Source organism: Aedes albopictus, chromosome 2, assembly GCF_035046485.1.
Source record: "Aedes albopictus strain Foshan chromosome 2, AalbF5, whole genome shotgun sequence".
NCBI classification, from domain to species: domain Eukaryota; kingdom Metazoa; phylum Arthropoda; class Insecta; order Diptera; family Culicidae; genus Aedes; species Aedes albopictus.
In genome coordinates, this window is record NC_085137.1 from 292,077,893 (window position 1) to 292,102,578 (window position 24,686).

A 24,686-nucleotide genomic window follows, 5' to 3' on the forward strand; every position below is an offset into this window, starting at 1 on the left:
GTATATCGTTTTGGTGCCTAAACGTTCACCAAACGACTTCCACTATCAATTTCACCTACACATTTTTCTTAAGTGTCCAACTTATCTTCCTTTCCCATGCCTCAGCTGTCGCAAGGACGTGGCCACGGCCAGCACAGCTTTCGATCGCTGGAAGATTGCGTAAATCTTGTCTTAGAGCCAGTGATCAGCCCTAAATCTCTGTGTGCTTTGGTAACGGACGTAAAGGAGGCAATTCTCATAACAGCGGTCTGGGACTATATATCAACGAATTTGTGGGACTTGCTCACGGACTTGCTTAATGCTTATTATACATCCTACTGCATACAGTCCATATTCTACAATCTATCCACATAATCTTCTTCTTCTTCTTTATGGCTCGACGTCCCCACTGGGACTTGGCCTGCTTCGCTTCAACTTAGTGTTCTTAGAGCATTTCCACAGTTATTAATTGAAGGGCTTTCTTTGCCTGCCATTGCATGAATTTGTATATTGTGAGGCAAGTACAATGATACACTATGCCCAGGGAGTCGAGAAAATTTTCCCGACTGGAACGGGAATCGAACCCGCCGTCTCCGGATTGGCGATCCATAGCCTTAACCACTAGGCTAACTGGAGACCCCCTATCCACATAATAAGCAGCACATAATTCCACCGTCTGCGATGTTGATTATTTAACCACAACTCGAAGCACGCAACCCGTTTGCATATCCGCAACGCTGTCTGGCAGAACCGGAAGCGCAAGTGGCAAGATTCCGGCCTCCACGCGTGATGCACAGCGTCTGTGGATGATGCCCTCTCGGAACGGAAGAGGCAAGTGGCATATGACAACAAAGATTCACTGCGGAACAGCACACACACAGCCACTCGCGGACTCCGGCTTGACTAAAACAAAAAGACTACGCGCAGTATCGCTTCAAAAGTGCTCCGAATCTCGCCGAGTGATCCCCATAGCTGCCGCTGCGGGGATACCCATACCGGCTAATAAAATTAGGCAATTAGGGAAACAGGAAATCTAATTTAAATATGGTGTGGATTGAGCGTATAAACAAAACACATAGCTCGATAATAAGCAGTGATATTAATAAGCCCCTTTCCGTAGTGCCACGGTCTGCGGCTTAAGAAATCTTTTCCGTTCTGGATTCTTGATCTGTGTGGATTGATCGAACGCAGAGAGCGGGAGCCGAGATTTAGCCGGAGAGCATAGCATGTGTACGAGACTTGGTGGTGGGATAGGCGAAACGAATCGGACAGAAGGCAGATGAGGTGTAGATCGTGTTGTAACATCAGTAGCAGCAGACAGTGACAGAGGCAAAACGCTGCATCTGATTTTATCTGTCTACCGTCTCGTCGCCCGCCATGGCAAGCAAGCAGACGATTACCTTCAATGGTTCACTGGGCATAGGTGCACGCATGAACGAACCAAAGGCAGGCAGATGATTTACAGACGGTATTTTAATAGATTTCCGCCTGGCTGTATGAAGCTAGCAACTGCCTAATCGAAACCAGACCAAGACCAGAATGTGACGTTCAGAAAATGGTCATTCATCCGGCCGCAAACAATTGCTTTGATTCTCCGACCATCATGTACCTTAACAAACGACAGTCAACCACCGTCGCAACGGTCGCCGCCACCAATCGTGCACTTCCTTTGATTAAGAAATTACGTTCTATTTTCTACGGAGATTCCTCTCCGACGGATGACATAAGAATGCTTATTCTCAGACCCTCTCGGCATCGTAGGTTTTCCGGTATGTCTTCCTGCGGGACAATTAAAACGTTTATGAATTGGAAAATAAATACAACCACAATGTATGGAGGGACTGGATTTCCTTATTAACTACTGAACCTACTGAATTACGACGGACCGTCGTTGTTGAGCTTTTCTTTTCCACTTCCTTTTGGTCGCATTGAGGATTGTTTTCTGCCCGGTGTGCTATGTCCGGCAAAGCTTAGGGCAGAGGCAGCGTTGCGCCTTCCTGCTGATCTCCTACCAAGACAGTAATGTAGGTCATTGTTTGCACGATTCACATTACAGTTCAATTTATTTCGGTAGGTCTCCCTGTGTCTACGATTAATGTTTAGTGTAAAGCATTAATGAGGGATCATTTCGTTTAGCTTGTTGTTTAGTGGGAGTTTTCATTACCGTAGACGAAACATGAAGACCAGGATGGTAACGAGGTAATTAGGTTGGTCATTGATTTTTACTCAATTGGACAACTGTTTAAAAACTGATACTACGATTTTTTGACAGTCGATCAACACAAAAAAAAATAAAATTCAAACTCATAAAACTAAATAAGCTTCCATATAATGTAAAAAATATAATAGAAGAACTACAATTTCCTCAATGTCCTTCCAATATTCCTGCCGGCATTTTGGACAAGATTCTAGCAATTTCTTCAGGAATTGTTCCTTAACTATTATTATTATCATTATCTTTACTATCGAGATTTTCAGCCAGGGGCTGGTTCATCTCCGAGCAATTGCGCATTGAGAATCGTCCAGGATACCTGAATGCCTAGAGATTTGTCCTGGAGTTTTCATGGGGATCCTGCAGAATTTCTTCTGCATTACCGAAGATTTTTTTTTAATTTGTATTAACGAGATTTTTAGCCCTAGGCTAGCTCATCTCGGGACCCACGTTTTACTTCCCTTCCGAAGAAAAAACTCACATTTTGCGAGTTTGTCGGGAGTGGGATTCGATATCAGGTCTTCGACGTGCTTTAACCATCACACCAGAGGTCCGCTCCACTGCATTACTGAAATTTTCTCGGCATTACTCATATAGCTCCGCGGGAATCCTACCGGAGTCCCTCCTACGTTTTTTCCCAGAGAAGTTTTCGTGGGATTTCTTTCAGAATTGAACCCAGGATCTCTACAAGAGTTCTTCGCAGGATATTTCTCAGATGTTATCACAAAGTTTCTCCCGGGATTATTTTCGGTATTCCTCTCGGGATTTACCTAGAAGTTCTCCTTGGGATTTCTTAAAGTTTCAGAAGTTTTTAATGAAATCCAGTTTTTTTTAGAATTTTTGAGCAAAAGTTCCTCCCGGGATTTCTTCCAGAAGTTTTCCCTATATTGGGCCCACCCGGATAGAGGTGAATAACAAATCAATAACTAAAGAATAACATATTTTGTCATCATATCTTTAGTTGTTTATGAATAGCTTAGGATGACACATACATACATAACATAACATGCCATCATTGTAAAACTTGTTATTGGCGAGTTGTTATTATTATAACTAGGGACAATGGAAATTCGCGATTTCGCGGAAGCCGCGAAATCCGCGAAATTCAAGAAATCCCGCGAAATGCTGCGAAATTTGACAAAACTGTAAAAATACCTTACATATTCCCATAAATTTCAAATTTTTAGTCAAAAATTGACAGATAATTTTCGACAGTTTGAGATTATTTACGATTCCGTATCTGCATAATAAAAATTCATTGCATCAAATGTATGCTTCTTTCTTGAAAAATCATAAAACTTGTTACTTTTAAATGAATTATTCATTTGACATGCAAAATTGATTTATTTTTTCAAAAAAATGGTCAAAAACATAGGACCGCGACATTGCCGCGAAATCCACAATAGTAGCCCGCGAAATTTAAGAAATTTTACCGCTAATTTCCATTGTCCCTAATTATAACACTATGTTATTACTATTATACTATCAGCTATAATATCAAAACATTTGCATAATTTACCATCACATTAAAATATGTTATTATTTTGGCATTATTTTTGCTATTATTTTATTATTTTAATGTCAAAATCAGTTATTCTTTAGTTGTTATGCAATAGAAATTTAGTTATAATTTTTGTTATTTTAACTCTTATTTCAAACAAATTAATAGCAAGTTTTGCCATTCAAACATTTTATTTTAATGGTAAAATTTGCCCTTCATTTGCCAGGCAGAGTTTCTCACGGGTTTTCTTTTAAAATTTCTTCTGTAGTTTCTCCAAAGGATTTATGTGAGTTTTTTTCTATAGTTTCTAGCGGGAGTTTCTTCTGGGATATTTCTTGAATTAACCAGAGATTTCTCTCAGAGTTTCTCCCTACCAATACTTCTTTTAGAAAATTTCTGCCGGTGTGGCTTCCGGGATATCTGTCAGATTTTCCGAATTTATTGTGTACTTTCTCTCAAGATGATTTTTTTAAGTTTCTTCCTTAGTTCCTGTTTGGGACATCTTCAGGAACTTGTGCTGATATTTCTCATGTAGATCTTTCTTTGATTTCTTCCAGAGTTTCAGTAAGGCTTTTCCTCGTAGTTCTTTCCTGGATTTCTTGCAGTGATTCTTCATTTTTAGAGATTTTTCCTGAGTTACTTCTACAACTTTATCGAAAATTCCTGGGAGAAATCCTGAATGGAATACCTGAAAGATTTCGGAACTTCCCAGAAATAGAAAAAATGAAACTTCGGAAAGAATCGCGGAGATTCTGTGCGAATCAGTGAAAAAAAAATCAAAAAGACAAATGAGGGAATTAGAATGAATAGGGGTGTAAGTGAAAAAAGCCACTTTCGAGTAAATAAGGTCCAACATGTGTGCAATTTCTAAATCACCCCAATCTTCACGGATTTATTGTTATTTTTTCAATTATCGTAGAAACAATTTTAAAAATTTCCTTAAAGCTTGAAATCTTAATGATATGTTTAGCTCAAAATCGACAAAATGGTCGCTTAGACACCTTTGCATCTGAGCCCCTCAAAATTATGGTAGAAATCAAAGAGGAATCCGGAAGGAATTAAAGGAAGAAATTCGGGAGAGATCCTCAGAGGTATTTGGGAATGAATCCTGGGTATCTTTTTCTTCTTTTTCTTCCAGGATAATCGGTATCGGCCGTTTTCATTCGAAATTGTTAATATTTCATTTCCATAACTAGGGTGACAATGAATATTATCGGCAGGTTTGTGTTCTTCGTCATGTTGGGTTTTTGTTGACTAAATTTCCTTAAACTTGGTTGTACATATAATTCAGCTTGGTTGCGTAGGATTTGAGGCTAACTCTGAGTTCAACAGCTTAAATAAAAACCGTGGCAAAGAGAACAAAATTGCCGAAAATACACAATTTTTCCTATGTTCCAGTTTTCATCAAAATCCCAACGTTACTATACCATCAGTAGCAAGCAACCTTTGAAGCTACCAACTCAAATCATTTTGTTGTAGTATAGGGTGTCCCAGAAAGTATGAAAAGTGAGAAAACAGTCATTCTTTAACAAAGATCAATTTTTATATTTTTGTATTTTAATTCAAAGTATTTTTATTGATACCTGTAAGGAGTTTATACATTCAAAAGTGTTTTTGTATGCATAATGTTTAAAATGAAAAAAAAAAATACCTTTTAATACTCCTGCACAACCTACTTTTTTACTGTTTTGAAAAATGCACAAATTCGAAACAATTTTTTTGGCATGATATATTCGGAAACATGTTGCCGAAGATGCTTGATTGAAATTTTTTATAAGAATATGGTTTGCCTGTGCGTACTGGCCCTTCAGAATTTTGAGAAAATCGAAAAAATCGCTTTTTCTATTTCTGTATGAGGCATGGCCTCAGACATTCGAGTTTTAAAGCATGTTTTAATGAGAATAAAATAATTCAATCTACACTTAGTAAATCTGGCGTATTTATTTTTTCAGACTCTAGTTTAATTTAAAAACGCTTCACTAATACTTCACTTTTGCAAAAGAAAATAAAAAATGAATAACTCTTTTAAAGAAAAACTAGAAAGGACGGGCAAATCCCTTTTAATTCTACTACTGTGCTTATCTTCGGACAGATAGGCCTATTTCGTCTGTGACTCACAGACTTCTTCAGTGTCAAGTGCTCGACTAGTCGAAGTATTAGTGAAGCGTTTTTAAATTAAACTAGAGTCTGAAGTAACAAGTTCTTTTTTTTATTGTTTTTATTAATGTGTATTTTAACATCAAGCTAATTCTACACCTCAAAAAAGTAACAAGTTCTACTAAAAGCTCTAAAGTAATAGTAAAGTATTTATTTTACTTATAGTGAAGTTTAATTGTCTTTTTCTGCATGCCGTGATTTATATTTTTGAGCTTGTTTTCAACTATTAGAAATTTGGGGTTTCAAAAATATCGATTATGGTGTTTGAATTAAATTTTCAGTTTCGAAAGTAAATGTTTTCAATTCAAACCAAATAGTTGTATAATAGATACGCATGTAGAAAATCACGGATATATCTTTTGAAATTTTTATCAAACTCAATTTCATGCGTGGAAAATAATTTGTAAAGCGATACTATTGAAAAATAAAGCAATTTGTTCAGAAGCTTTAAAAGGTCTTTTGGGGAATGTTCTACCGCATTCAAACGATGTGTAAAAAGCAAATTGTAATAATTGGCATTTGATGTGAATACATTAAGGCAGGATATGTGTGGAAATGAAGCTTAATCATGCATGCGTTTCCAAACGGCAGAGCTTCAAAGTTGTGCCCATACTTTCTGGGACACCCTATAGGTATGTTGGAAAGTTGTATCTTCCAAAATACTAATACGAATATCTTCCATAGTAGTATTTACTATAGATAGTAGAGTAAACATAGATCCGCGGACACCGCTGACTAAAATGTTTCAAGCGTGTAAGTAGTAATTTTCAAGAGTGTGATGGTTGAATATGACGTCATGCGCTCCATTGATGTTGTCCAAACCGTGACGTCATGCTCGTTTGGATACAGATTTTGACAGTTCGTTTGGACACAACGGATTCATCAACACGGATCTATGTTTACTCTACTATCTATAGTATTTACTATTACAAATGTTGTAAACTCAAATTACCTACACTGCTCCCATTCGCACAACAGTCCCATGTAAATGGGAAATCCAGCAAACACGGGACTCTTATGCGAATAGAGGCAGTATAGGGTGTCCCAAAAGGTATTTGGCTTTTTTTTTGCAGCTTTGCCATTTGGGAATGGGTGCATAAACAATCTTCATTTTCATACATATCCTGCCAAATGTCGGTTATTAAAATTTGCTTTTACTCTTCGTTTGGATCCGGTAGAACATTTCCTCGCAGGTATTGCGACAAGGGACGAATGACCTTCGGGTTAAAGTCCCTCGACAATAACAATAGAAGAAGATTATTTTGATTCTGGTTAATGTTTGAAAACTCTAATGTATGTGGACGCGTCTTATCCAGGTATAGAAAAAGGATTTTTTTAGTTTCCTCAAAATATTGAATTCGCTAATTCGCTAACTCACTTAAATGTATTTTAAGATATTTCAATGTGGAGCGGACCTGGTCGGTCTGGTGTGATAGTTAAAGCACGTGACTATCACGCAGTGGACCTGAGATCGAATCCCACTCCAAACATACTCACAAAATGTGAGTTCTTCCTACGGAAGGAAAGTAAAGTGTGGGTCCCGAGATGAACTAGCCCAGGGCTAAAAATCTCGTTAATACAGATAAAAAAAATATTTCAATCAACCACCTCAGGGAACATGTTTTCTTATATATGATGAAAAAAAAAAACAAAAAAAAATGTTTCAAATTGGTGCATTTGGCAAGTTCACACGCAGATTATACATAATTTGCATTTAACCTTCCATGAGGCCATTGTTTCAAAAGGTAATTTCAAATACCTACAGACGGTCTCTATTACTCAAATCATGAAATTAATCAACCTGCTCGCTCACCGCTTGATGAAAGGAAGCTACCTACAGAATTTGCACAAGTGATGATGAATATGCTATTGAAACTCCGAGTTGTTGACTCAAGAAACCTCTCCATTTGTTTGAGAAGGGGCAATGCTTGCGCGAAACAGTGAATCATGCTCCACGATAATTAATGTAAGCCACAGCAACGGTGCCCTGGATTTGTTGGCTGGCTGCCCCGCCGGTGCTATGTTCATTGGTGCAGCTAACTGTAGACTGTTACTGTAGGCTGCGTTTTCGTCATGGTATATAAAATGTTTAATTTTAATCAGGCGCCACTGATTGTAATGGGGGTATTGTTGTAAGTTTTCTCAGTTTATCATATCTTGTGTTTTGTTATTTGAGTTTTTTTTTTCTTGAAGAATGCAGAGGAAGAATAAAAAATAATAGAAAAAATAGAAGGTTGCAGTTCAAATAGTGTGAGACGCTTATTCGCAACAGAATCTTGTATGTTTAGAGCTAGTATAATTTATAAATTTCTAGCTAGTTTTTTTACAGGAATGTCTTTGTAAAACTTTACAACTAAAAGTATTGTATCAATTTAAAAAAAATCTATCAGTGTTTTGAACATATATCCGATGTTTTTTTTAAAGTCCTATGGAAGTGTAGCTTATTTTATTGCACAATCATTTGAAGCAGGCATCAAGTACCTATAGATACATCGATGAGAAGTAGATAGATAAGTACGTACCCGCCCAGAAACGGTAGCCACCATAGAGACCGCAAACGAAGTGACTAATCATAAAAACCCACCAAAACAGAGGAAGACCTTCCTGGGCTTAAATTTCCTGCAGCAAACGCATCGACGACATCCATGTCACCACATCGTACCTACACACAACAACAATTGGACGATTCAACTTCCTGACATCGATCATTAGCCACCGTCCGTAGTGACGACGATCGGCAATAATTACCTACCCCTCCTCCGGTTGCGTAAGGGGCCGTCCATATACCACGTGGACAGAAAATTCATGGTTTTTGACCCCCTCCCCCCTCCCCGTGGACAAGCGTGGACTTTTCATTGACCCCTACCCCCCTCCCCCAATATCCACGTGGACATCCGAAAAAAAAAGATTTTTTTTTCATATTTCCAAAATAAATGGAAAAAGTGATTTTGAAAAGTTTTGTTTTTAAATATTGTTTTTTTTTCTTCGTAAACAATGTCTTAAACATTGAAAACTTTATAAAATACAAATATTCTATAGCTTCACATAGAATACAAACAAGTAGGTAGCACAAAATAGGTACCTACAAGTTTTCAACATTGTTTTTAATTCAGCTTCATGTTTGTGAGAGTGTAGGTTCGATTCTTGCTCCATTTGGTGAAAATTTTCGTCAAACGGAAAATTCTTCACTGGGTGTTTTTTTTTGTAATGCCCATCGTCTAAGGTTAGCAATTGTTCAATGTTTAGTCTGTCCAGCCTCTGGTTGAAGACGATGTTTTTAGAATGTTTGTTCAATCTATGATTGTCTGATTGCTTCGTTGAGATAAGTTAATTTTAAATCCTAGATTTTTGTTGAGATAAGATTATATTTCTTAGATTCTTACAAAAAACAAGAATTACAGCAACTAAATTGTATTGCTGAGGTTAAGACTTTAATATCCATTAGAAACATCTTAAATTTTAAAGGAACCTACAAAAAAAAGTTTTTGAGGTTAGCCTGCAAATTCCTACATGTATTTTGAAACTTTGAAGTAGTTTAAAAATTTTATATGAAACATCGAAAAATCCATAAAGAACTTCAATGAAAATTTTCTGACTGAAACATCAACATTTGCATGGTGTACACTCCATTTTAAATCTCCACAATATTTCTCGATGAAGAAAACTAAGTAAATAAAAATTCTGATAATTTAAAACAAATTCTGGAACTCGATTTGAAAAGGTCGTATGTGCTTTCATCGATAGTAGAAATATGGATGATATTTCGGTGGCTGTTAATGATAAAACGGAAAGCCTATTTTGTAAGGAATCGGTTGTATGTACAGGTACTCTTCGATATAACGTACAAAAAAGTTTTCTCTTTGTACGTTATATCGAAGTGTACGTTATATCGAAGCAGAGAAAATTTTAATATTTTTTATGTTAGTTATGATGAATTCGACGTGAAATTAAACCCAGATAATGATTTCGGTGAAATACACAAAAACATTATTGAAAAACATGAGTTTTCATGAAAAAGTAATTTCGTTTTTTGTGCTTCGATATAACGTACATTTTGCTTCGATATAACGTACACAAAAAATTTCCTCAATTTGAGCTAATTTTTGTTAACAAAGCTAAAACTGCAAGAATACACTGATTTGAGTGATTTCGTAGCTTATCTGAGGGTTTTTCACGGGAAAAATTTAAATGTTCTATGTTGTACGTTATATCGAAGCAAAATGTACGTTATATCGAATTCGCTATATCGAGGGTACGCTATATCGAGGGTACGTTATATCGAAGATTACCTGTATTGATTTTGTAAAATTTCAACAATTTCCGCTATAAGAAGCGAATCCAACTAATCGAATATTATATCGACAAAAGCACATACGACCTATTCAAATCGAGTTCCAGAATTAGTCTGTGCATCAATACCATGATTTTGTCCTTGAAGAAGTAACTTACAACTAAAATACAATGTATAATAAAATAAAATGTATGAAAGAACTGTTGAAGAGAATCTCATCAATAATGCGACATAATTAGTTTCGTTTGTAGATTCTTGTTTCCTAATTTATATGTCAATGTTGTCCACGTGGACATTTGACGAACCCCCACCCCCCTCTCCGTGGACAAGCGTGGACTTTTCGCTAACCCCCTCCCCCCTCCAAGCTGTCCACGTGGTATATGGACGGCCCCTAAGGTTTATCCGGCTTTTCTAATGCCAACCGCGTCACCCGGGTGGCCTAGATTCCTTGCTATTCCGGAAAGTCTCTCCAGCAGCGAAGGCGGTTGTTTACCGCCAAGACCCAGTTCTAAACAGCCGTAAATTTTGGCCTTATTCAGCTGTTTGGGCAAGAGCGAGTGTTGACTGTCGCAAGCACTCGCTGACACAGTTCTTGGTCCACTCATGGCTATGCGATCATTGCCATATAATAATCAATAAGCCCCTCATAATCTGCGGCTCTCACCATTCGATCGATCGGTTGTCGGTTCGGTAGCCGCCATGTGCGCAGAAAGTCGGCCTTCACCGTTGTGGTCGTCCTCCTCGTCGTCGTCGCCGTGATTGGTTCGATTCAGTGTGAGGTATATGGCGACAGCATGAAAGCCAAACTTGAAAACTGGTTGTGGTCGTATGGCGGTGCGCTGCGCTGGTGGGTTCACCCAAGGGGCCTTCTGGCTGGTTGCGGCGGGTAGATCTTTTGAAATTACCAATCAACATGCGTCGGGTGTCGAAAGCAATTGGACTGAGACGAATGACGACAGACATGTCTAATCTAATTGTATCTTGTTTCTTTTCAGCGCAGTGTTCTTCGCTTTCCTCCACTGAGTGCGGTCACGATTTTCACACGTTTGCTCTTGGCGGCGAGTGCGCTTTTGATACAATTTGTCACAGATTAGGGGGAGTGTTAATTTTCCGACACTCATCAAAGCTGCGGGTACGCGCCTGTGACGCTTTCTGGTGTTTCGGGACCGGACGAGAAACCGTTTGTTTTTGGGGACCAGCGTTTAAGTTCTTGTATTTCATGCAACAGCTCTTAGCCCTATATTAAAAATCTCCCATTCCCAGCCGCACGTCATTTCGTAGCATGACCACGTCATCGAATAGCAAGGCTCTATAGACTTACCCACCATTCGCTTCGCTAGAACGACATAGTCTAGCAAAATACACGTACTTCTATGGCTGGTCGATTTTAAAATGATTTTAAAATGGGACTTGATCATTGCTATAGCTGCTTTTTAGCTAGAATGAATCCTTTTTTTAGCCTGGCAGATGAACCCACCGAAATTCTTTTGATTTTCCAACGTGAATTGGAAATTGACGATTTTTCTTGCTGGTAATTCGGGTTTTGCGGCGATTATACTTTTTTTATCTGTATTAACGAGATTTTTAGCCCTAGGCTAGTTCATCTCGGCGGCGATTATACTATCAATCATGTGTTTCCTAAGACCTAAGGAATTGAGATACACATGGAGACGCATGGTTGTTAGTGCATGCTACCCATTAGGTTTTTCTCCACACCGCTTAGGGGCTGTCCATAAACCACGTGGTCATTTTTTTGGGACTTCTCAACCGAAAAAGCGCAAAAAATGTTACAGAAGATGTTTTTCAATACATTCTTATAACATACAATTACATATCGAATATGTTCTCAGAAACATCATAACAACTTACTTATTGCCGGCACGAAATTAATATTTATCAACCACGCACAACAAATAAATAAGGCATCTTTTATAAATGTAGTATTTAGTGATGGCTCAAAATAATTTCCAGGCCTTACATTTCGTTTGTAATTTACCATCCCGATGTAAGGGCACTATGACTTAATTTCATGTGCCGTTCAAAATTTATGGTGAAATAAGCACTTTTCCTCTTCATAAATTCATTCGTTTCCATCGGATTGGAAATAAGAAGGGAAGCTTTTTGACATATCTGTGGTTTGTAAGAAATTTTCAAACACATTTTCAGACATGCAACATGGTGGCTTCTTGACAAAGTACCGTCAGAATGTTTTGGGATGTTATTTTCAATTATGATGTACTGATGATGTTCTTTTAGACTGCAGAATTTGTCTTCGTTATCAATAAGGAAATTATATTATTTCATTACATATTTAAACTGTTCCAGATGAATAATTATTGGCAGAAACATCAGTAGGCGAACAAACGGCTATATATAAAAAATGGTAGTGTGAATTTTTTTAGCAGGCACTGTAATTGGTCTGGCCTTATATATGGAAGAACTCAAATTTTTAGAAATACGTTCAAATAACGACTGTTATACATCTCAATAACATGTTTGTCGAATATCACTTGAATCGAATGAAATACATTGAAAAAACATCATAGCAACGTATTTTGAACATCTACTTCCCAATAGCATACGACGTTGTCATTTTTGGTTTTGGATGACAGGTATAACAATAACAAAGTTGGAGTGCGTTTCCTAGAACGAAAACTAATTAATTGTTCACGGGATCAAAAATAGTGTAAAAACTATGCTGGTAAGTGAGAATTAGCCGCCACGTAAGTATCCCAGTGATTTTTAGGTGACGGGGGAGGCCTGGCATTTAAATAAAGTTGAGTGGTGGCGCCCATCTTTTGAGCCATGGTGACTGTGGTCTGCGCCAAGTTTTTTTTTTAGAGACTATTAACATACCCATTTGTTACCCCGTTTAGCATACTTGTTGCGGGATCAAACCGCAAAGCATTAAATTAAAGTTGCTATCGTATTTGGATTGCCTTGATTTAAGTGAAATAGATGTTTATTAAATAATGATCAAGTCAGTGAGAAAAGATAGCAAACTGATAATGTTCTACATTAACGTATTTAGTACGTAAAAACAACGTTTTAATAACATGTTTGAGCTCAAAGGTTATAACTATGTGCTGCTAATGTTATACATATCATATTCAATTGAAGGAAGACGATGACACAAATATCTTGTGTGTCCAACGTTAAATTTACGTTATTTTAACTTGTAGTGAGGGTGATAACATTTATCAGTAACTTGTTATTGCCAAATATAGTTAAAACATGATTTCAACATAATATGTGTACAAATACGATTATAGTACTATACTACAACGTATTTTTTAAAGTTTATTCTGAAAGATGTTTTCTGTGTTACTTGGGTGAAGATGTATCATCAAAAAGGTTCGATTTTGGGTTAGTAATAATGGATTATTCACGAGTTGAAAAGAACGCAACAAATTCAGCTTCCGTTTTGTCTGCAACAAAAAAAAAATCAAGATCATATTCCTCATACGCTTTTTCGCCAAGGAAAGCACCCCATTAAACCCTATCCAATTTCCAACTCCAGATATCTATGAAGTGGGCCAAGTTCTTGGACATATTCTGAGTAGATATCTAATCAACATTTCCTCCCCATCCCCGCTGATCGTAAGGACCTGGCCAGGTGTCGAGAGTTCGTTAAATGAAAGGTTTGTCAAGTCCCAGACAACTTTTCTGGCGCATTAAACGTCTCTATCGACAGCCACCCCAGGATGTGTACGGTCGGCTATGCTATGCTATGCTATGCTATGCTAACAAAAAAAAAATCAAGATCATGTCTTTATCTGTTACCAGTTGGGATAAAGAGTAATCGCCGCGTCTCTTTTGTTGCTTGTTTTGTGCCTCTTTTGTCTGACAATTCTCTTCACTGGTTGTACATAGCTAATAGAGTAGCCTACGAGTACCAAGGGTCAACTAACACTCTAGGGCCAGTTGAATGAAAAACGTCGATGTATATGCATGTTGCTCATTAGCTGTGAATATCACTTATACGGTTTAGCAATATGCGTTTTACACAGCATGCTCTGTACACTTTTATCTCTGGCGTTCTTCATCCATAACCGATTTGAGTATATCGTTTCTGGTCTATTTCAAGCAAAGAATCTAATCCTCGGTTAGGAAAACTATCAGTAAAAATGAAATAGGAAACTCGCGTGTTATTCCTCGAGCATGTGTGCTTGTTAACAACGCAATCGTTGATACACTCGTCTTTGAACTAACTACCAGAGATGTATATGCTGTTAGAAACCTCAACAAATAATACTTATATTGATGTCTTATTTACTGCATAATGAACCATGCCCTAAGCATGTTTCTAGCAAGCCATCACATACTGAACTTTGATAGGGCTTCCGCTAATTTTGAGCAATAAAGCCAATGCTTACCGCATATCTGACATCAGCTCAGACATTAACTTGAGAGGCAACAGTTTGATAGAATACTTACGTAGTACAGATCTTGGATTACTTAACATAGGTGAAACCGTTCAACATTCATGGTATCTACTAGACAAGAAGTTAGGCATAACTCTTTGCTCTAACAGAAACAGTGACGATTTGACCATTAAGCATGTTAACAATCTTTATCTGACCCTTTGAATATGTAAATGATATTCCGCAGACTTCAAGTTTTGGGAATCCCTTATCAATCGGCTAGGATCTCTTTATTAATTTTATTACGGTTAAATTTTACGGATACTCCAAATGATTCAGATGATGCTGTTGATACTACAATGTACTACGTCGTGAAAACTTTTGAAGAAGCTTTCTGTTTGCGGTCTATAAAGACCACAAGGCAACTCGCTTGGTGCAACTCTGATCTTGCAACTCAGGAAAAAGAAAGCATGACATGGGACAGATGTCGTTCGGAGCCTTTCAGGTCGGCTCGCAAGGCCTACGAGAAGGCTCTCCGGTCTGCTGAACCATCTGCTGAAAAAAAAAACTTTCCATTGAACTACATTCTTTTAAAATGTTATGATTTCCGAGTTTCATTTGGCAAATGACGATTTTACTACTTCGAAATAAGAAGTTCTGGAATGTTCATTCAATACGCACTTTTCGAATGAACCAGGCGTCTTTTCATGTAGCTATGATGTACTGTTTTCGGCCCGGTATCGTAGACTTAAACCGCTTATATGCGTGATCTAAGGTACGCAGCTGCCATCATGAAAAAGTTTTCCGTATGCGTTAAGCACCGATTTTTTTTTTGTATGGCGAAGCATAGAAAGTGAATTTCAAAATGCTTCTCAAAATACAAAACAACATTTTAGTGAAAACAGTTTGTTTCACGAGATTAGAAATCTTATTAGCAAACTATTTAGCTGTTGTTTTTTTAGACGCGCCGATTCCTTAGAAAATGAAGTTTCTCATCCAATTACGTTTTTACTTAATATTGTTTCATTTTTTTCGCAGCATTTTCCTATACTTCGTCATGTAAAAAATGTTGTTCTTCCCGCACAGTATCAGTTATGGTAAGTTGATTCGTAGTCCCCAATCCTGAACGAACATGCAACCTCATTGCCGGTGAGATGCGATGCACTATTCGCACTGAGCAGCATGACATCTCTGGTTTGAAGATAAATTGGTGAGCTCGTTTCATGTTGCTTCTTCTATTTATTCTATCATCGATTTCTATGCAATTCAGTAGCATACTATATGTGTTATGCAGATCACTTCTACAACATAATGACCTACTTTTCTGCATCAGTTCACATTGCAAGAGAAATGAATTCTATAATGAAAAATATTGCATTTTCCTTTCAACATTAGTTAGGGGTAGGCGGGGCAATATGGACACCCTAAGGTTTTTGCCAACTTTACCTGGCAAGATGTCAAAAAAGCTTAGTTTTTTGATACATATATCCTTTTAAAGTCTATTTAGCATCTATTGCATAAGAATGTTCACGAAGAAAAATGATTTATCCACTTCAAAAAATGTTTTGAAAAATGTTAGTTTTTCATGACCGTCTTCAAGCATACGGGGCAGAATGGACACCCCCATGGGGCAATATGGACACCATGAGACTCTTACGAATTTCGTACATTATTTACACCTATGAAGTCATTTCATTACAAAACAACTATTATTGATGAATAATACGCCTAAGTAGTTCATTTTTGTTCAGTTAATTTAAATTCAGGCTGTTTTGGATAAAGCTTCGTTTTTGTCGGCATGTACAGCTGTGCCTAGAACAACTATTTTTCACTTCTGTCGTTTTTTGACCAATTTGTTTCACCCTATGTCTAATATAGTGAGCATTTAACCGAAAATATACTGAAATCGAAGAATTTGGTTGGTTTGTGATTTAGGTTATATTTTTCCCTTGTCGCTTCTTTCAAAAAGGTGAGTGTCCATTTTGCCCCGGCAGTAGAAGATATTTTCAAACTTGATTTTTGATATAATAAAGAAGAAAATATAAACATGTTAAGCATGTAGATACAGCAAAACTACTTGCATGTGTTCTATAAATATCAGGTTTTAATCGACCTGCAATAAATTAATCACTAAATCTTATTTTAGATGGTGTGAAAATTATAATTTCCATGCACAAAAAACGGAGGACGCAACTTTTTCGTGTAAAATCAAGTATAATTTTAATTTCGAATGTTTATTTCTTGAAACTACGTTTTATACGAATGGACTATATTCCCCATTCATTAAAAGTTCAAAAAAGTTCGCATATTTCAAAATATTGAGGGTGTCCATTCTGCCCCGGGTGTCCATAATGCCCCGCCTACCCCTATATTTATCTAAATCGGAATGCATAGATGGATACGACTTGTGAGGAAAAAATAATCTGTTTGTCGACATCTTGTTTTACTAAATTTTCATTAAGTTTCGAGTAATCATTGAGATATAGGAAATTGAAACTATTACGGTTGTAAACAAACAGGTTTAGTTCGCGTACAGCCTAGACTGATTCCGCGAATGTTATGGAGATACAGTGTCGGACAAAACAATAAGACCACCAGCCATTTTTCATACAAAATGGCCAAGTTTGACGATGTGATGCTCGGTTTCTAGTGAACCGATTTGGTTGAAATTTTGACAGTAGCCCTGAAGCTACGTGAATTTTGATTTGTATTTAATTGAGTGAGATCTGCTCACTACATCAAAAGTTACAGATATACGAAACGACATAATAATAGGACCACTTTCAGATTGCCATTATCAAAGGATATATGAGAGTATCTGATACATGATGATCGATAAACAAGTACTAAATTTAAGGATACCATTCAAAGTTGGAGACATTTTTATTTAATTGACCACAAATATCCATGATGAAAATTTGGTGTCAGAGTTTTGTCGCACCGTATATCTGTAACTTTGGAAGTAGTGCACAGAACTCAATCAATTAATTACAAATCAAAATTCCCGTAAATCGAAGTCGGCTTCTAAAATTTCAGCCAAATCGGTTTACTAGAAACCGAGTACCATATCGTCAAACTTGTGCATTTTGTATGAAATAGGACCGCTGGTCTTATTGTTTTGTCCGACACTGTATGTAAGCATCTTGCTGCTCAAAATGTTCATCATATTTTCTCCTAAAATAAAAAGTTGTTATTTACAGTCTCATTCGATTAACAATTCAGATACATTTTTTTCTGTTAGTGTAACGCAGGATCAGTGCATCGAACCCAATCGAAATGCAGGAAACATTTGAAACCTTATAAACAAAGGATATACACCCCCTAACGGAAGGAAATGAATAATTTATAGCCAAGGGGATCGGTAGCACAGTCAGTCGCAAGGTATCCTAACAAATGCAGCGGTGCTGGGAAACGTGTTCCGTACGAAAAACACGAAGCAGAAAATAGTTACATACATATCTTAGAATCTTACCTTAAACTGGGTTGTTCTGTAGGACGACACACGTGCCCTTAAGCACGCTGCGCACTGTTATTGGAGTAGGTCGTAAACGCACGACTGCTGCAGCAAGATTTTAGGCCCCGATGCCGTATGACGCCCGTGCGCTGTTTTGTGGTTCTCTTATTTCTTCTCGCTTTTCCGGTGTGTATACGATTGGCTTTGCTGTTTGCCGCGCTGCTGCTGTTGCTATTACTGCACTTTTGCCCGTATGTATATGTTTACGTTTCCCGGTCGTCTTTCCCGAGGCAGATGTTCACCTTCTTCTCCTGCTTCGTCTGTCTCTATTTGATTCCCGCCTTGGGAGCTCGGCTCGTCTCGTTCCACTTCTTTGAGTAAGTTTTCAATTCAAAGGCGAATTTCAAGAAAACAAGCTGATTATAGCTTCCGGTGTTTCGCTCAATAATTTTCACGAATATATGACGCACTTGCCTAGGTGTTTCCCTTGCCGGCACTACTGATCACAGTTTCTTTAATCAGGCTAATTCAAAGAAATAACTTCCTGTACTCAGCGTCTCACAGTCAAGTCCAATCACCTTTGATACTTCCTTCGCGTGCTTTGGTTGACTCACTTGGCTGAACACCCCGCTTTCCACTGCTGCACCACTTTGATAGTCTATGAATAATTCACCAGAATACACAAGCACAGGGCAGAGAACTCTCTGGATAGATTTCCCAAGAACAACACTAAACGATTTTAGAATGTTTCAAGATTGCTCAAAGATGCATTTATTTTAAAACAAATAAAAACACTAATAACTGAATATGTTACGCGTGACATGTAACACGAGATCGAACTGCAACTAATTATTGTCGAACTTTGATGGCCCGCTCGGCTGCTGCTGTTATTGAATGCACTACTGGATTTTTGCTCTCTCTTCTCTAATCTGCTGACCTTCTTATTTCAGAGTGGCTCCACCAGACCGCTCGCTCGCACAGCTGTCCTTCACCTTATGGTGTGCACGAACAACACTCAACCAACAACTAAGCTCGATTCGGTTTCGTCCAGCCAACCCGACTTGAGGACCGTGAGGGATCGAGAGAAAGCTAAAGTTGCTACGTCGCCAACTGCCTCAACACGACTGAATGGTGTCTGTATTTCGTCGGTGGTTTTGTATAACCATTACTTTGGCCGCACGCTTCGGCTTCGTTCGGCTGGTATACGTATTGCATGCACCGATCCATTGATCAGCTGTTGCGTTTGCAGGGTTGAAATGCATAAGGGAAGTTGTAGCACATACATATTTTCGATCAATAAAATTTATAAAAAAAATCCATCTCGAGCATTTTGTCGAAAAAAATAAACTTGGCTTATAAAATACGACTAGTACCGTGATTTTGGGTGAAATTGATCAGTGGGGTGAAAATGATCGACATGAAGGTAATTTTTATTTATCAAAAATAAAGCTTTGAGCTTAAAACAATCTGGCTCAAGGGTTATTAAATGATGAGTTTACCTGTTTTACAGCTTATTAGTCACATTCAAACTTTTGTAACCGTAGCTGTATTACTCATGGAATAAATATTCGATTGAATGTTTATAGCTGCCAAGTGTTCGCTAAACCTGATTTAATCATCAAAAGTTCTATAAATATTGTTATTTATGCATAAAAATGTACTTTTTCTAAAGTAATGACCTGTTAAGTATGATAATTGCATACTTTTAGGCGTTTATTAAACTTAAAATTCAAATAAGGCAGACACAAATTTTGATTTTCTCTCATGTCAAAAGAAGAAAATGATATTTGTTGCGGCCTAATTAAGAATTTACTATACTTGTATAAGTTTTACAAAGCTTTTCGCATTCTGGGGTGGGTAATTCAAATGAAAAAAATATTTTCAGCACTTACAAAGACATTTCACTGACTGATCAATTTCACCCCGAAACATAAATTTCTGTTTTTTTTTTTTAAATGATATTTATTGCAATAAAATGATTTGCAGTAAAAGTTACAACCTCGTTGACCGAGGAAACCCGTGGTCCTACTTGTTTTAAAGCATTGAGTTTGACCATATCGATAACTATTCAAAAATTACAAGCCAAAAACTGAAAAGTGACCAATTTTACCCGAAACCACGGTATTCATTATAAGCAATGCTTTAGTTTTAAAAGTAATTTCAATGTACTTTTGCACCAATGCAACTTTTAAAAAATTGATCCAAAAGGTATGGTTGGATCCAATGACACAAATTACCCAAATGGAGGAAAACGTACCTCTTGAGCTAACCTACTGATATCTGAAAGATGCATCCAAACCATACACATGAAACTCCATCTCAACGATATTTTCATGGAAATCAAGTGCATACAAAACTATGCAAAGAATATATATTTTGCTTATTGTTTTGTCTGCCAAGATATATACCTATCTATGTCTAGGCTTGAACTTCTTTGTGGAGTGTTTTTCACCCTTTCAATCAATTTTGTAATAGAAACATCTGTCACCATTCATATATAAACGCCTAAATGTATGCAACTTCTTCATAGTTTCAATGTAAAGAATGATGCGATAATATCTCATACCTACCAAGAGTATCCATCCATATTGCACGGTTTCAGAGCAAAATTTCTATTAAACATTCACCATGTTGCATAGTGAACCGCCATCTTGAATTTTTCGACACAACACACCTTGAATTTTTCTGGTTGGCATTGCCAAATATACCCATATTGCATGATCTTGGAATCTGACACGCCATAAAACAGCCGCCATCTTGAGTTTCTCGAAAAGATTGAGTTTTAGACCGCCATCCAGGTTTTTTGTTCACCTGTTCTGGACTCCTAGGCATCTTTCCACAGCAAATACACTTATATTGCATGGTTGTAGAGTCTAACCCTGTATAATAAGCTGCAATTTGGGATTTGGGCCGCTATAGTATACTTTGGGCCGTCATATTGGATTGAATTCCGCTTTCTTGAATCTTGTCGTTATCGCACTATGGAAACCTTCCCCATACGGTATATGTTATGGTATGGAATATTGCATGATGTTAGAGCTTTAGATACACTCATTGCACAATTATGGGTCACTCAATGAACAATCATTTCATAATATGAATCATTTTTCATACAAAAATAACACTTTCATTATTTTTTATTTTATATTCTCTTCATTGAAAGTGCTTTTTATTGTTTTATATAAAAATCTGCTTGTAAAATTCACTTTAGGAGGTGAAAATTACTAAAATGTTAGTGATTAATGAAAACCACAATAATGGGTCGAAATTAGCTGTGTAACAATTATGGGTCAATTTGTTGCCTATTATGGGTCGCTCAAGAAGAATCGGCTCAACAATAATGTTTGTCTATTTTTTCAATGAATGATCACTTATTTTCGATAGATCAACTATAGTAGAATCTAAAACTGGTCTCAAACGATATTCACGATCGAAGCGTTACTTTGACAGATGGTTTTACACCGATCAAAAAATTATTGATAATATGTATGTTTTGACGTATAAGCCTGTGTGCGATACGTATAGTGACACAAAACAAATCAAGTTATGTACGAAAAATGATAATGGTTAACAAAAGCTTGCAATTAATTAGTATTTATCTATTGAAGTGGAAAGTGACTAATAATTGTGTGTGACCCATAATTGTGCAATGCGTGTAAATCTGCAGCCTGAAACCTCATCTTGGATTTCAGGCCACCCTCTTGGTTTTCTGGTCTACCATTTTTGGATTCCAGACATCTGGCGAGAACCATCATCAGTGACCGGAGCGGCAGCGATAAAATTCAGCTAAGTTAACCGTATTTCTTTTGTATTGTGTGCATGAAGCACGCTGGGGTGACACGATTGGAAGGTTGGAAGTGGTGAGCAAATGAAAAACAGTAACGCTGCTTATGACTAATTGACCACTTATCGAATATTTGAATGAACCATAATATATCTTCGTCATTCCATGTGATGCTAGCGTATCACTGGGAAAGGGTAATACCATTTTCCATTTCAGATTTGTAATCGAACACCCGACCCCCAACAAGGAACAAGATGGGAAAGGAATCAAGGAGCTGATTCAACGCAACCAACAATATGTTGTGCACCTGAAAACGTTGACCAAACGTATCCTATACACTTTACCCTTCCACTAATAACACCCAAATTCCCGTGACACCTAGGCCAGAAAGGATGTAGAGGTCTCTATGCACTTTCTTAGGTGTCCAACTAATCTTCCTTTCCCATCCCTCAGCTGTCGCAAGGACGTGGCCAGGACAGCACTCGACCGTTGGAGGATTGTGTCAATCTTGTCTAAGAGTCATGGATTAGCCCCAAATCTTTGTGCTTTGGTAACGGACAGGAAGGATGCAACCCTCATAACAGCGGTCCAGGACTGTACCACCTACGAATTTGTGCGACTTGCTTAATGCTAATGCTAATGCTACCATTTTTGGATTCCAGACATCTTCTCCATTCCAAATATACCCATTTAACATGGTTTTAGAGCCTAAAATGCCATAAAGCAACCGTGAAATTTATTCCACCATTTTAGATTTAAATCAACTTACCCCACGTCTCCACTAGATAGAAAACGTAGGTACCAGAATTTTTAACTTGACTACTTTCCTTGCAAACCGAGAGAGAACATTTCTGTCTTGACACATCTGTCCGAAAAAAAGGCAAAACATTTCTTGCTAGCGGGGGTGGAAGCTCAGGTAAAATATTATCTCCTGGGCGCCCATTAAAAACACCACCCCCGGCGAAGACTGGCGCTTGAGCCTAGCTATTTAGCACTGTAGTTGGAGGAAATGCCAATGCAGAACCCGTAGCTTTCGGGAAGGTAAGCCCAGCTCCCTGGGTTAGTGGGTTGGTGTCAGGCCCTGCGAGCCAGCCGTAAAAAAGACTAGCACCGGAAAATCAACAAGTGAAGAATGCGAACCGATACCAATGGCGACGACCACAGCGACGAAAAGGGACTTGCGATTGGAAGCTCGGTACGAGGAACTGCAGATCTCTCAACTTCATCGGGGGCACCCGCATACTCGCCGATATACTGAAGGACCGCGTTTTCGGAATCGTAGCGCTACAGGAGGTGTGTTGGACAGGATCTATGGTGCGAACGTTTAGAGGTAATCATACCATCTACCAGAGTTGCGGCAACACACGTGAGCTGGGAACAGCTTTTATAGTGATGGGCGACATGAAGAGGCGCGTGATCGGTTGGTGGCCGATCGACGAAAGAATGTGCAGGTTGAGGATCAAGGGCCGATTCTTCAACATCAGCATAATAAACGTGCACAGTCCTCACTCCGGAAGCACTGATGATGACAAAGACGCATTTTACGCGCAGCTCGAACGCGAGTACGACCGCTGCCCAAACCACGACGTCAAGATCATCATAGGGGATCTAAACACTCAGGTAGGCCAGGAGAAGGAATTTAGACCGACGATTGGAAAGTTCAGCGCCCACCAGCTGACGAACGAAAATGGCCTACGCCTCATCGATTTCGCCGCCTCCAAAAACATGGCCATTCGTAGCACCTTCTTCCAGCACAGCCTCCCGTATCGTTACACCTGGAGATCACCACAACAAACGGAATCGCAAATCGACCACGTTCTGATTGATGAACGGCACTTCTCCGACACTATCGACGTCAGGACCTATCGTGGCGTTAATATCGACTCTGATCACTACCTGGTGATGGTTAAACTGCGCCCAAAACTCTCCGTTATTAACAATGTACATTACCGGCGGCCGCCCCGGTACGATCTAGAGCGACTGAAGCAACCGGATGTCGCGCAGAATCTCGAGGCAGCGTTGCCGGACGAGGGTGTGCTCGATGTGGCCCCTCTAGAGGACTGCTGGAGTACAGTCAAAGCAGCCATCAACAACGCAGCCGAGAGCACTATCGGGTACGTAGAACGGAGTCGACGAAACGATTGGTTCGACGAGGAGTGCAGAGCGGTTCTGGAGGAGAAGGATGCAGCGCGGGCGGTAATGCTGCAGCATAGAACCCGACAGAATGTGGAGCGATACAGACAGAAGCGGAAGCAGCAGACCCGTCTGCTGTGCCGTTCACAAGAAACACGTAAATTCTACCAGAAGCTCAACGCATCCCGCAAAGGCCACGTGCCGCAAGCCGAAATCTGCAGGGATAAGGACGGGAGCCTCCTGACGGACAAACGTGAGGTGATCGAAAGGTGGAAGCAGCACTTCGACGAGCACCTGAATGGTGAAGAGAATGTAGGCACGGAGGACCAAGGCAGCGGAGGAAATGATTATGTTGGTGCAGCAGAGGACGGGAACGAACCAACTCCCACGCTGAGGGAAGTTAAGCCATCCACCAGCTCAAAAACAACAAAGCGGCTGGTAAGGACGGTATCGCAGCAGAACTCATCAAGATGGGCCCGGAAAAGTTGGCCACCTGTCCGCACCAGTTAGTAGTCGAGATTTGGGAATCCGAACAGCTACCGGAGGAGTGGAAGGAAGGGATAATCTGTCCCATCCACAACAAAGGCGACAAGTTAATGTGTGAGAACTTTCGAGCGATCACCATTTTCAATGCCGCCTACAAAGTGCTATCCCAGATCATCTTCAGTCGTCTTTCACCTAAAGTAAATGAGTTCGTGGGAAGTTACCAAGCCGGTTTCATCGACGGCCTGTCGACAACGGACCAGATCTTCACCGTACGTCAAATCCTCCAGAAATGCCGTGAATACCAGGTCCCAACGCATCACCTGTT

The 24,686-nt window shown here is 38.7% G+C and overlaps 1 protein-coding gene across 1 annotated transcript in view; it reads right to left on the reverse strand.

Moving 5' to 3' along the window:
* Positions 1-19,107, reverse strand: part of LOC109414231 (ETS homologous factor) — a 43,456-nt gene extending 24,349 nt beyond the window's left edge. Inside the window, exon 1 of the mRNA XM_019688038.3 lies at positions 17,977-19,107. The gene's annotated coding sequence lies outside the window, so the exon portion shown is untranslated. The remainder of the gene's footprint in view (positions 1-17,976) is intronic.
* Between the last annotated feature and the right edge of the window lie 5,579 nt (positions 19,108-24,686).